The 15053-nt window shown below is 37.8% G+C and overlaps 1 protein-coding gene across 1 annotated transcript in view; it reads left to right on the top strand.

Moving 5' to 3' along the window:
• The first annotated feature begins 1236 nt into the window (after positions 1–1236).
• Positions 1237–15053, top strand: part of Cdc42se2 (CDC42 small effector 2) — a 95014-nt gene continuing 81197 nt past the window's right edge. The window contains exon 1 of the mRNA XM_027954782.2: positions 1237–1342. The gene's annotated coding sequence lies outside the window, so the exon portion shown is untranslated. The remainder of the gene's footprint in view (positions 1343–15053) is intronic.

Here is a 15053-nt window from a genome sequence, read left to right on the forward strand (position 1 = left end):
TTTTCATTTTATTTCTAGGTACTTAGAACAGACCAAAATCTCAGCTTTTACTTGATGAGACAGATACTAAAAGAAAAACATATGGAATAAAAAAGTTACAGACTGTTGTAAGAGTCATGGCAAGAAAGAAACAAGACCAAACAAGGTAGGAAGGATTAAGAATGGGAGTGGGGCTGTAGCTATTTTAATAGCGTCAGTAGGCTGACCTATGTTAAAGTGAGATTTAAGCAAGAAAAAGAGGTGAAAATGACATTAAGGGGAAAATGTTCTAGACCCTGATTCTGATTTATTTTGAAAGTACATCCAACAAACTCTCTTGACAGATTGCAGGTGAAAACTGAGTTGCCAAGGAGAAGTTCAAAGTTTTTGAACTGAGCAACCAAGTAATTAGGTCTTGCTATCAAATGAGATGTGCATTACAAAATTGTATTCGGAGTAGCTTATACTTGAAAATTTACTTTAATGGTATTTGGTTCTCTCCCTTTCTTTTCAACCCATGATAAAAGTTTGGTAGGCGTTTCGGTGGAGTATGGGCTAGATCACACGAAACACACTCTCAGTTTCTGAGACATATAAAGTATACAGCTAAAGGAGTCACAGAGGTCCAGTAGACAAGTAATTTTCACACATTTCAAGTGCCAGGTGGATATTCTTGGCCTTAAGCCAGTGAATGATTGACGCAAAGATTCCGACTTCTATCTTGTACAAAAAAACAGTAACCGGAGGATTTCGTGGCACCTCTCAACTGCCACCGCTGAGAGATGTCTTGTTCCACCGCCCACTCAGCACAGATGCTCCCTCGCCCGCGCGCGTCCGCTGCCCCAAATCGAGAGCTGGTACCGCCCCTCCGCGCTGCCTCGGAGGTGCGTGGGTCGGGACCCAACTGAGCGGACAGGGGCTCCCGCAAGCCCCACTGTGGTCGCCATTTTCCGGGATGTCCGTTCGGGCTCCAGCCCCGGTTCTCGGCCCACCGCTATCCTCACAGGCGGCTTCCAATCTCGAGTGATTCAGATCTTCGGGGTCTCCAGAGCCACCAGCTAGTCCATTCCCTAGGCGGGGCAAGGGGCGGAGACTGCCTGGGGCCGCGGACGGGGCGGGGCCTGCCGGGGGCGGGGCCTCGCGAGGGCAGTTGCAGCTGCGCGAAGAAGCCCGGCCTCCTGCCTTTCCAGGGGCGCGCACCGCCTCTGGCTCCACCCGCGCGCGAGCCTGGGCGGGGAGGGCGGGGGCCAGGAAGCGGCGAGCGCGCCGGGGAGCGCAGCTGCGGGCGTGGGGACTGTAGGAGCCGCGGAGCCGGCGGTCAGAGCGGCTGCAGCTCGAGCGAGCGGATGAAACAAAGGCGACGGTGAGTGGAACGCCGGCCCCATGCTTCACTTTCGCGGTCCTTCGGGCGAGGACTCGAAGCCCTGAACCCCCGCCCCGAGGACTCCGGGGCGAGCGCGGCCCGGCCCTGCACGCCGCGCGTTGCGGGCTGTGGGCTGAGCCTGCGGCTCCATTTTCAGGTCTGGGCGAGGTCTTCATGCCCGAGGACCCTGCCTTTCATTTTTCTTCCATTTGCTCTGAGGAATGCTTACGTGCTCTGTTCAGAATTCACGGCAGGCGGGCGGGCGGGCGGTTGAGGCAGCCAACAGTCCGCCTGATGTAAAATGGAAATGCAGACCCCTCCCCCCAACTTTGCAGGTCTCCAAGTCTAGAAGGTGGCGCGAGCTGAGAGGGCCCGGGTCCTCCAAGTGCAGATTTTGGAGGGCCGGGGACCTCCGGCACCGGAGCCCGGAGGTTCGCCCGAGGCTCCCCGCGCGTTCCGCCGGAGGTTCCTGCTCTGGGCCCCCGGAGAGGAAGCCCTGGCCACCTCGGAGGAGCTCGGACTACTCTTACAGGTTGTTTTACCCAGAGCTGGATGCTTCAGTTGTGATCATTGGTAACGGGTGTGGTAGGTAGCGGCTAGCTGACGTCGCATTCATAGCTGAAAAGCAACCCTGTAGGCTGACTTCATATATACCGGCAGCAGCACTGGGATTCCACTTTGGCTGCAGAAATGTTAAGATTTTGTAGAGGAATTTGGTGTGATTAAAAACTTTAAACGTGTTAAGGGTCTGACATATAGTAGATGCTCAATAAAATATTGGTTGAATGAATGAATGTTGAAACATCAAAGCTGATCTCACATCAAGTAAGATTTAGGCTCATACCCTTTTAAGACTCAGATTAAGGAAAAAACGTTGGAACCCGTCGTTTTATCTGCTTGTTGTTGGTTTTTACCCGCTATGTCCTCCCCCCCCTGGTGCTGGGGATTGAACCCAGGGCCTTGTGCATGTGAGGCAATCACTCTATCAAATGAGCTATATTCCCCCCCCCCCCCCCAAACATGTACTGTTGATGAATAATCACTTATTATTGAAATGTGAAGTTTTTCATCTTGAGAGAAGTTGGCACACATTTTCTATTAAAACAGGGTTATGGACTCGGGCTGTACCTCAGTGGCAGAGCGCTTGCCTAGCATGTGTGAGGCACTGGGTTTCATCCTCAGCACCACAGAAAATAAACAAAGGCATTCTGTCCGTACACAACTAGGAAAAAAGTTAAAAAAAAAAAAACAACCTTATTTCCTTTGAGGATACTGGAGAAGATAAAGAGGTGTTTGAGTTGTAGTTTGAGATGGAGCTTTGTAGTTCGTTATGAATAAAGTTATGTCTTTTGAGGGACTGGCTTTATGATCAAGGAAGAACACTGAAGGGGTTGAGGGAGGAGAACTAAAGTTGCACTAATCTAATTAAAGGGCACCATTGGCAAACCGATCGTCAGACATTTATTATGCGCTGAGACCTGTGTTGGGTGTTGAATTTCTGGATGCCAACAAAACCTACAATTATCATTTTTTAAAACTTCAACATAAAGTTCTTTCATCATCATCATTATTTTTATTTTACTTTTTTTTTTTTTTAATTTTGAGATAGGGCCTGTAAATTGTTAAAGTTAGTTTTGAACTTGCAATTCTCTGCCTCTAGAGTTGCTGGGATTACAGGCATGTGCCTCCATATCTGGCTCTTCTGTTATTATTGGCCATTGGGGACTGTCTTAAACCCCTAGTGCCTACTTTTGGGAAAGATGGCAGGTGAACTATAGGAAGTGTCCATTCATAAGTCTGTTTAAAGATTAATAAATAACTTTTTAGGGCTATGATTGTTGGGTTACACTTTCACATTGTCAGTTAATAAAAAATCTGTCAACATTTTAAAATGAAGGAAGGAGTTCAACAAAGTAATATGCTTATTTCCCCCCTGATTTTAGATGGTTTGGGGAAGGTATGTTTATTGAAGGGTAGTTTACTGATGGGTATGCTTTCTATAAAAACATGTTTGCAGTAACATCATTTTGTCTTTAAAAATTCCCAAGGATAAACAGTGGATTTCTTTTCTATAAGAAACGTTTTTATCAGACTGGATATGTGGCTCAGTGGTAGAGTCCTTGCTTAGCATGTGCTAGGCCATAGGTTGGATCTCCAACACAGCCCCCACCCACCAAAAAAAAGTTTTTAAATAAAGCAACTTTTCAGAAATTTTATTTTGGCCTTTTGTTTATCATCTACAAACAAAAACAGTATTAACTTGATAGTGCTAAAAAGGGGAGGATTATGATAATAATTTGTGGTTCCATATTTGAACTTTCCCTCTATTACAGGTGTGATAAAGCTTCTTACTAAAAAGAGGATGAGATTAGCATTACAGTTATTCTGAACATAAAATTGCATTGCTTTTTTTGTTGTTGTTGTTCTGAGGATTGAATCCAGGGTCTGTATCATATACTAAGCTTATCATTGAGCCTCTGCATTGCCTATTTAAAAATCTTTTATTTATATATGTTTTAAAAACACTATAGTCCTGTGTCACACAGTTACTTTTTAGTCAACAAGAGACTGTATATACTACTAGGTACATAGTGGGCCTAAAACATCTAGGTTTGTGTAAGTGTACTCTGATGTTCATACAAGGATGAAATTGCCTAGTGACACGTTTTTTTCTGTCTCCCTGTCATTAAATGACACAGTACAATTTATTCATTATATTTGGCCACTTCAGAAGTCCAAATTCATATGCCACAAAGTCATTTATGATCGTTATAGGATATTGTAGATTACTGATGTTTTTATAGTTAGCTTTTGAATTTAATGTACCCTTTTGATTTATCAGTGCATAGGCTTTTCTTTAAAGGTCTGATGTTAATGAGAAACGTTATAGTGAATGATAATAGAGATGGTAAAGAACAGTGTAAACTAAACAAATTGTGAGATGTTAAATGAATAGTGCCAGGTGCCAGGCACAAATATATATATATTTTGATAAGCACTTCACTTAATAACATTTCTATATATTATAAATCTTGACAATCAGCAGCATTGAGACATGGTAAAATATTTTTTCTAATAAATAAGAACTCATGATTATTTTTATATCTTTAAAAATATTCTTAAATATTCTTACCTTGGAGTAGTTCATGATGTTTGAGGCCAAAATCCAGGATTATTATTTTTTACAAATGTTGGAATATTGGAAATGTTGGTGGTTTCTTTCTTTTTTTTTTAAATTGAGGTTTATGTATCTGTTGAAGGAGATAGTTAATTTTTGTAATGCTTTTTAGAAACAATTTGGAATGATTTTAGATTTAGATAAATTTCTTTATTCAGATATAAGCAATAAAATGATTAAGAATGATGCTGATGTGACATATTGCATCTGTACCCATATTCACCTGTAAAAGATTATAGAAGTTTATCAGTTAAATGTTAATATAAAATATTTTAGGGCTTTTTAACTAATTTCTCATTTATTATCTAAGATAGGTTGCCATTATATTTTTTAAGTCTCAATTGTCTTTCAAGTCATGAAAGTGTTTAGTTTTCTTGTCTGCTTGGGATGAGTCTAGAAGATTTTGTAAGATTTTTCTGCACATTTGGAAATGCACGTTGATTTTGATCTGTTGTAGTGTTCTTTTTTTTTTTTTTTAAGTTTAGAGGGATACAAGACCTTCTTTTTATTTGTTTATTTTTATGTAATGCTGAGGATTGAACACAGTGCCTCACTCATGGCCAGGCAAGCACTTTTATTTATTTATTTATTTATTTTTCTGGGAGAAAGCACTTTATTAATTTGAGGCTTTTGATTGTGTGAAAGAATTGTAAGTGACAAAGATGAGAACAATGTTAAAAGGGAGTAACCATACTACCTTGGCCTTTCCCAGGATAATTGATTTAAAGGTGATATAAACAGGGTGAAGAATGAAATGTGGTTTTAGAATTCTTATCCCAAATGATAGATTTTTAAGCAACACTTTCTTTTTCGAAGTTAACTTTCAATAATTCACAGTATGATATGTTCATTAATGAATTATTCTTCACATTTACAATACTTTTGTCCATTCTGTGGCCATTTTCCTGCTAATTAGAACTTCCATACCAGTGTAAGAGAGCTTGCCGGCGGTAACTGGGCCCTTCCTCCAATTGGGGTGATGTGTCTACCACACCAGCGGGCCGCTGGGCCTGTTCTCCCGGTCAGTCGCAGGTCGGCCTACCTTGCAGGCACGGGCGGCGGCTCTCTAGGCAAGCACTTTTATCACTGAGCTACAACTGCAGCCCCTATTGTAGTGTTCTTAATCGGAATTTTCATGAAGGAAATATTTTCATGAAGGAAATATTTTAGGATTTTATTGAGTGTTAAATATTAGTAATGGTTTAAGTCTGTCTCGGAGACATTATAGGTTCTTTTTTATTTCTTTGGTGGTGGTGCTGGTGATTGAACTCAGGGATTCATGTATGCTAGAGAAGTGCTCTTCCACTGATGTACAAACTCAGTTCCTCATGCATTCTTTTTTTGGGGGTCCAAGGAATTGAACTCGGGCACTTGACCACGAGCTACATCCCCAGTTCTATTTTGTATTTTATTTAGGGACAGGGTCTCGTTGAGTTGCTTAGCACCTCACTTTTGCTGAGGCTGGCTTTGAACTTGTGATCCTCCTGTCTCAGCCTCCCAAGCTGCTTGTGATTATAGGGATGTGCCACCATGCCTGGCCCCACTTCATTCTTTTTTATTAATATTTATTTTTTAGTTGTACACAATACTTTTATTTATTTTTATGTGGTGCTGAGGATCGAACCCAGGGCCTTGCACATGCTAGGCGAGCGCTCTACCACTGAGCCACAATCCCAGCCCCACCACTTTACTCTTTATGGTACAATAACATTCCTTCATATGAAGATAGGACATTTTGTTTATCAATTTAAATAGGTAACAGGCTATTTTTTCTATATATTATAAATGATGTATATAGTAGTTTACAAGATTTTATACAGACAGATGTTTTCTAGTCTCCTGGGTACACATAGAAATAAAACCAATGGATCATATGATAACTCGATCCTCCTGCCTCAGCTTCCTGAGCCGCTGGTATTGCCAGTGTTTGCCACAGCGCCTGTTCCTTCATGCATTCTTTTTTTTTTTTTTTTAGTTATATATGGACTCAATGTCTATTTATTTTATGTGGTGCTAGAATTGAACTTGAACTCAGTGCCTCACACTTGCAAGGCAAGTCCTCTACAACTGAGTTACAACTCCAGCCCTTGTGCATTCTTTAGAGTAACTGAGTGCAACATTGTGTTTCATGTTAATGTTTAACTTGTTAATTAGGAGAGGACATTTTTTTTTTCATACAACCTAGAAAAACTTGAAATTTAACTTATTAACTTTATGCATCCTGATGCCTCAGTTCAGTATTTAGGTATATTTGAATCTTTTTGTAATGTTAATAAATAATGAACAGAGCAGGATATAGCTGAAACTCTCTGGGACCTTGTCCAAAGGAAGTTTCTGAGTTGAAATGCCAAAAGATTTGGTAAGAAGTCTTTATCCTGACACTATAAAATAACTGTAAATGTATTTTAGTCACAATAAATCATAGTAAAACAAACTCCCCTTTCCTGGAAAGCATACATGTGTTCACATTAATTCCAGGCATATTTGACAGTGACTAAATGATGAGCCCAGATAGTTGCCTTTTGTTGCTCACCTACTTAAATTCATGCTGAGATTTCTTATGGAATCTCCATGATAGAATTTTGTATGCAATATGTACTAAAAGATAAACTTATTTTTCATTTGGTTTAATAAGTAATCTTCTTTGACTTTTTGCTTTATAAAGCAAAAATGAGTTTTTGCTACATAGCATTTCATGCGTTTGATACCTTATTTATAGTGTCAAATTATGATATCCGTAGAACTGGGTTGTTTAGTGGTAGAACTTAATAAGGTTTAAGCAGAAAACAACTTAATTCTGCGCTGTGCTTTCACACCCTGCCTCTTAGAAGATCTTGGAAGAGGTCTTAGAAGATCAGATAGCTTTCTAATCACTTTTAGGTAATAAAATGTCTTCTTTCACCTGTCAATACAAGTATTACTTTTGTTTCTAGAAAGTCCAGTTTCAGTATAGTATTCAGGGTTCAAGCTTGTTCACAATTTAGAACTCTAGCTGCTACAGATCTAAGAGCATGCTTTGGAGGAAGTATCGTAGTCAGTGTCCCATTTTTCTTTGTCAGCTCCTCTTCAAAAATAAGGTATCCTCACCTTTTCAGAGTCCAGCTTGGTGGGGAAAAGGTAAGGTTTTTAAGGTGGCTCATCTGTGATCTGGTGTTTATGCCACGTTGAACAGGCTGTTCAAAGATGAATGTGTCTCTAATTGTGCTGGGAATGGTGTTCTCTGGGGTTTCATGTATGGAAACTGTCAGCTACAATTTCTGTGATAAACTTCTTCCCTGTCTCCAGTTTAGCCTTCCACTTTGCCTCATCTGCAGGCTCACTTAGCCCAGGGAAAAGTTTTGCTTTAGCCTTTAAGGTAGTGCAGTAACATTTTAACCAGAATTACCCATACTTTATTATGATTATCTCCTACAACGTAGTTTCAAGCATTTCACTGGGGTGTCAGCATCCTGTCTTTCCAACTCTTTCTGTCAGGTACCTTCACTTCAATAGTATTTCTTTATGGAACTTTGAATCTACTGCTACTCCATCTTTTTAATGTCCAAAGCCCCCCCCCCTTCCTCCATATCCTCACTTATTTACCTTGCTTTGAAGCCATAGGCCACTATTTTTCTCTTCATACACCCTCAGTTCCCTGTACCTCTTTTTTCGTTGTACTCAACTAGCCACCCTTTCACCCCTATACCCTTTATATCTATTTCTCCATCTAGTTCAGTCTCCACCTGGGCAGTTTTACATGTACACCTGTGCTGACCCAGGTCTCCCTTTAAATTCATGACTACTGACTTCATGCTGCCCCAGTCCTATAATCCTAATACATTTCCCTGGTTGAATCACTCTTCCTCTTCCCTAAAAGACTAGTTTACACCTCTCTCCTCAATTCACTAGTACTTTTATTGTTCCTTTATTTTCAGCTGCAACCTTGTTTCCTGTATATTAAAAATGAAAGCAATCATATTCTCTTGTATCTTCACCCATACTCTGCATTTTCTACTGTTCTGTCACCTTTTTTCTACTCTTGCCTTTGCTTTTATCCCCTTTCTTATGTCAAGGACATTGCTTTGCTTTAGTATTCATCTCATCCTCCTGCATGCCAACGAGCTGCATTGTTTTCTCATTTCTACTGGATTTTTCCTGTCGGAAAATAGATGCAGATAATGCTGAGATATCTTCCGTGTTTAAAAAAATGAAACAAAAACTTCCTCAATAATATATCTTTCTTCAGTTTATAGCTCTTCAAAAACATTATATTTTTGGTAATCAGTTAGTTACTCCCTGACTTTTTTGGATCCATTACAATCAGTCTTAAAATTTTTTTCCTTTTCTGTTCCACTAACTGCTTTCCATGTTGTTGTTTTGAGGTTACTATTGACCTTCTTGGTGTTAAATTCCCTAGTCAGTTCTCCACAATAAGCTCAGTGGAGATAGCAGCATTTGATGTAATTGTTAATTGCTTTCTCCTTTGAAACCTTTCCCCCTTTGCTTATTTTCAGTTTCTTTTGCTGATTCCTTTTCTTGCCTCAGCTTCTAAACAGGAGGCAGTGTTCCAGGACTCTATGTTTAGATCTCTTCTACATTTATATTTAGTTTCTTGTGATCTCATCCTATCTAGTTAGAAATATCATGTATTTCAAACTGAAAATTTTCTCTTTAGTTTAGATTTCTTAACTAACTTTCAGGCTTTGGTATCCATCTACCTACTAGGCATTTCCAACTACATGTCTAATAGGCATTTCCTATTTTAACTTGTTGCAGTTGAAGTCTTGTTAGCACCTCCCCCAGTAATTGTTCCCATTCTAGTCTTCCTCATCATATTAAATGTCAGCTCCATTTTTCAATTTCTCTGACCGAAAACCTAGTAAATATTCTTTCTTTCTCATACTCCCACATTGACATATCATGAAATCAAATGACATATCATGAAACCTTGTGCTTTACCTACAATAAAAGCTATGTTAAGTAAAAAGGTAATCACAGTTTGCTATCTTCAAGTGCTGGCACTTCTTAAGCAAGTGTCATCTTTTTCCTGTATAATTTTAGTAGACTCTTTCTAGTTTTCCTGTGGCTTCTATTCTTTTCTATTCTCAACACAGTAACTAGGGTGATCCTCTTAAAATTAAAGTTCAGTGTAATCCCAGCAATTCAGGAGGTGAGGCAGGAGTATGCCAGGACCCCAAATTCAAAGCCAGACTGTCTCTAAGTAAAATACAAAAAAAGGGCTGGGGCTGGGGCTCAGTGGTTGAGTGCCCCTGAGTTCAATCAAAAAAGAAAAAAAAAGAAAAGTCAAGTCCAGTTCTTAAACTCCTGTGGTAGGGCCCTTCAGTGATTTTTCCATATTATTGAGAATAAAAACCAGAATCTTTACAATGCCTGCAAAACCCTCCATAATCCATACCTCCTGCATCTAAATTCAGGTCCTACTAGTTTCTCCTTGTTGTACTCTACTTCAGCCACATAGGTCTCCTTGAAGTTTCTTTTATGTTTTTTAGTTGTAGATGGACCCAATTCCTTTATTTATTTATTTTTTTAAATTTCTTTTTATGTGGTGCTGAGGATCAAATCCAGTGCCTCACACCTGGTAGGCAAGTGCTCTACCACTGAGCTACAATCCCAGCCCTCCTTGAAGTTTCTTAAACCTACCAAACACAGGGGTTTTTTTAGTATCCATGGTGGGGAACAGAGCTTTGTTTTATTCACTGCAGAATTCCTGGTATTCAGAACAATAGATGGTACATGGTGAGCATTCATATTGTGCTGTGTTTGGTAACAGCTTGTGTGTTCAGTCCTATAACCAAAAGTATCTGAACTTATCCTAAAGCAGAAAATTAAGTACTTAAAATTAAGTAGAAATAGATTTAGTTACAAGAAGAAAAGGTAAGTTTGTAGTCAGCTTTTGTGTATGGAATGGGAAAAGATCCAGTAAAATGATAAGAAATAGAGAAAAGAGGCAGGAAAAGAATGAATAGAGGAAAGGCAAATGAAATAAAGAAAAGGCTTATTTGGAAGTAGAGTAACAATACTTAAAATTTTGGGGGGTTTCCTTCATATTTCTTTTAAGCTATGTTTTTAAGCTATGTTTCTTGAATTCTAAGTATTGTTGATTTGCATGGACTTAAATACTTGAAGTTACACTGTATTAGGCTTTTCTTTTTATCATGGATATTGGCTCAAATGAGATCAAAAGCCAAAACCTCATTATTTTTCTCTTTTTCAACAAATTTTTGTTAATGAAAAGCTGTTACTCCTATGAAGAAAGCCTGGCAGTACTTGTTTTTTTGTAGACAGCTCAAATACATGTTTCAAAGTTTTAGGCAAATGTGTTGAACAGAATGAATAAATGAATTAATTAATGGACCAGCAGTGTAGCTCAGTGGTAGAGTATATGCTTAACATGAGCCAGACTCTGGATTAAATCCCCAGCACTGCAAGTACAAAAACAAACAGGAAGAAGAATGAATGAATGTATACTTCTATGCACTCTTTTAATGACCCCTGAGAGACAGATCTCACCTATTAATTGCATTGACTTTTCTCAATATGATCATTTTATTCTTTATTATTTCACAATACATATGGAACATTACACAGTTGAAGTAGTACAATATGGCAGGCCTTAAACTATGAATATAACCAAAATAAACTTAGTATACACCAGTTCAAAAACAGGGATCTTGCTTTTTTTTTTTTTTTCTTTTTTTGGAACTGGGGGTTGAGCTTATGGGCACTCAGCTATTTTTTTTTTTTTTTTTTAAGAGAGAGAGAATTTTTTAATATTTATTTTTCAGTTCTCGGCGGACACAACATCTTTGTATGTGGTGCTGAGGATCGAACCCGGGCCGCGCGCATGCCAGGCGAGCGCGCTACTGCTTGAGCCACATCCTTAGCCCGCACTCAACTATTGAGCCGCATCTGCAGCCCTGTTTTGTATTTTATTTAGAGACAGGGTCTCACTGATTGCTTAGTGCCTTGCCGTTGCTGAGTCTGGCTTTGAACTTGAAAAACAAGAATCTTATTAATCCAAGATAGGTTTTTCATATGTGAAATGCTAACATATGAATTCTGGTAGGTCAGTGTTGAATTTTAATAAAGATGACCTAGTTTATAAAATAAAAAGTTAATTTCAAAACTACAAACATTTCTAGTGTGTCAACCAAAATTTTAATTGTCATGTAAATAGACTTGTGAAAATGATAATGTTCATTTTAATGTGAAATAAAACTACCAAAGCTGATTTTTATGGATATTATTGCTTAGAAATTAAAAGATACCAAGGTAAGTTTAAATTTAAATTGTATCTATATATTACAAAAACTTTAAAGATGTAAATATACACACAAACACCTATACTCCTCTAGCTATGAATATCAAGTCCATGTTTTCGCCACATAAATGTCCCACAAGACAAATCAGTAGGACACAATCACATATTACACAAAACTACAAACATATTTAGGCTGATTTATGAAGAATCTATTTGTTCAAGAACTTCTCAGCCACCTTTGTCAACAGTTTACCTAAAAGATGTTTTTTTAATTGACCAACCAGAAATAATACCAACAGCTTAGAGAAAAAAAATGTGGTCTCAGCAGAATACTAAAAGTTTGCATATAATTAATTTCCCTGGAACTCTCATTTCTTTTCTTTTCTAAAAAATTTTTTAGATGTTGATGGACCTTTATTTAATTCATTTATTTATATGTGGTGCTAAGAATTGAACCCAGTGCCTCACACATGCTAGGCAAGCGCTGTACCACTGAGCCACAACCCCAGCCCCTGGAACTCTCATTTATTACCTATGTTAAACTGCAGTTTTAAAAAAATGTGTTTATGTATATTAAATCATTTTTTATTTAAGAGCACAAATATGTATATCTATATAATAAATATTACTAAACAGTTATATATATTACTGTAGCTAGATGCTAGTTTGCCATGGAAATACAATAAATAGATTTATGTACCTCTCCCTTTTGAGAGGAAAGTAAATAGATGTATGTACAGTACTGACAGGACTAATAAATTTTTGCATGCTGAAAATCCGTCCTAAATTTTGAGACCTATATTTGAGCTCGATACAAAAAAAACACGAAGTGTGACCAGACTTTCTCTGTAATAGTAACAGCTTTTCTTTAACGAAAGGAGCTTATTGAAAATGCTGTGGCAATTTTTTTAGGGTTTAACCTAGTAGAGTGACTTGAAAATAATTTCTTCAGGGCTGGGATTGTGGCTCAGTGGCAGGGCGCTTGCCTTGCATGTTCTATCCTCAGCACCACATAAAAATAAATAAATAAAGGTATTGTGTCCATCTACAACTAAAAAAAAATTTTTAAAAAATAATTTCTTCATTGGAGTGCTTAGTGCTTTTCTTAAAAGTATTGTTACTGAATTCATATTTGATAATTATTTCTAAATTTATTGAATATATGAAAACTGAATATCATTATGTTTGAATATTAATTCCTTAACTATATATCTAATTGTTTAACTAGTTCATCTCAAACCAGGAACAAAAGATCTTTTGATCCTTCCATGTATTCTTGGTTTTGTTGTTGAACTTTAAATGAGCCTGTTGAAAAGTGTTTCTTGTCTGATGAAGAAAGCAGATCTGATTCAGTTTGTTGTATATCATTATCAACTTCTTTCTAAACTATTCCTAAGTTCAGGTTGTTTTTTATTTTTCCCCCTTGTTTTTCCTTTTTCCCATTGTCACCCTCAAAGTGCTTGCATCTTTCTTTGATCATTTACTTTCTGCTACTCCAATTTCTTTTACCAATTAGTGTCGCTGAATCAGTGAAATAATTTTGTCTTGTTTCTCAATTTTAGAAGTTTATTTCCTATGGTCACCTGGACATTCCAACCCATTTCCCACCCTTATGTTTCTGGTTCTGTAAAAATACAAAGTTATGGGCTTTGTTTTCCTATCAGAGTAGATTTATGGTTTAAAAGTTGATCTTTGTTGGGTTCAGGGGATTTTACTGGCAACATGTACTGTATTTTAACTCATTTCTCTTATCCTTTAACTTAAATTGTTCTCTTATGGGCAAGCACTAAGTAAAGTAACCGTATATCATGAAGAGCATCAGAAAATACATTTAAGCTAACAAAAAAGCTTTAATCTTACAACCCTAATGTCACTGGTGATGTTTTGATCCTGATCCTTCTAGACAAATATGTGAAAATGTTTTTTCATAAAAGATCGATCTTATTACACATAGTATCCTATAACATTTAACTTTTGCAAATCTTTTTTTTTCTACTTTTTAAAAAATATTTATTTTTTTAGGTGTAGATGGACACAACACAATGCCTTTATTTTTATGTGGTGCTGAGGAATGAACCCAGGTCCCACCCTTGTTAGGCGAGCGCTCTACTGCTGAGCCACAATCCCAGCCTCAACTTTTGTAAATTTTATAAAAGCATTGCTTTTTATTACTTCAGTGTAAAGGAGTCTTATTGGAAAGCGAAAAGTTTGTTTGACAAGGATAAATCTGTTATAAAGTTGTGATTAAAAACAAAGGTGCTAGTGGAGAATGTGGCAAGTTACCTCAAGACAAGAATTACATCAGCAGTAATTTTTTTTCTTAAAGGCTGTCTTACCATCATACAATAGCCTGATTGTATTATACTACGTAATGAAAACAGTGATTTTATATGTAATAGAATTATTTTAATAATGGCCCTAGGGGGGCTGGGGATGTGGCTCAAGTGGTAGCACGCTTGCCTGGCATGCGTGCGGCCCGGGTTCGATCCTCAGCACCACATACAAACAAAGATATTGTGTCCGCCGAAAACTAACTAACTAAATAAATAAATAAATATTAAAAATCAATCTCTCTCTTTCAAAAAAAGAATGGCCCTAGGGTAAAATATAGACCTGTAGATGGGTTTGCATTTTTTGTCTCCCCCAACTTTAGTAATGTCTTAATATTAAAATAATTTGAGGAAAATAAAGCTTCTTTCTCTTCTTTTTTTTTGAGTGGGGAGTTGCAGGGGATCCACCCCAGGGCTTTGCACATGGCTGTATAAGTGCTCTATCATTGAGCTGTACCCCTGCCTGAAAAGTGTGTTTTATTGAAGGTCTTCATCTATCTGTATTTAAGACATCTATCTGTAGTATGACAATATTGTTAGATATTGCTATAGTTTATGTGTCAGAATGAGGAGTTAGGGAGTTCTTAGAAAAAGAAAATTTTAGTTTGTAAATTCTCACATCAGTGTCAGATTTTTGTTTCATGAATATAAAAGTTGTTTTGGGAGAATTGCTGAAACATAAATACATGTATTGATGTGTCATACCTTCTGGAAATTTGGAAATTGCCAGCCTGTCTTGTTAAGTAATTATTTGAGTCTTTTTTTTTTTTTTTTTTTTTTTTTTTTGGTGCTACTGGGGATTGGACCAAAGGGGCTCAACCACTAAGTCCCCAGCCCTTTTTGTTTTGAGACAGGGTCTTACTATGCTGCTAAAGGTGGCTTCAAACTTGTGATATTCCTGTCTTGGCCTCCCAAGTTGCTGGGATTACAGTTGCATGCCAC

This window comes from Marmota flaviventris, chromosome 5, assembly GCF_047511675.1.
Source record: "Marmota flaviventris isolate mMarFla1 chromosome 5, mMarFla1.hap1, whole genome shotgun sequence".
NCBI classification, from domain to species: Eukaryota; Metazoa; Chordata; class Mammalia; order Rodentia; family Sciuridae; genus Marmota; species Marmota flaviventris.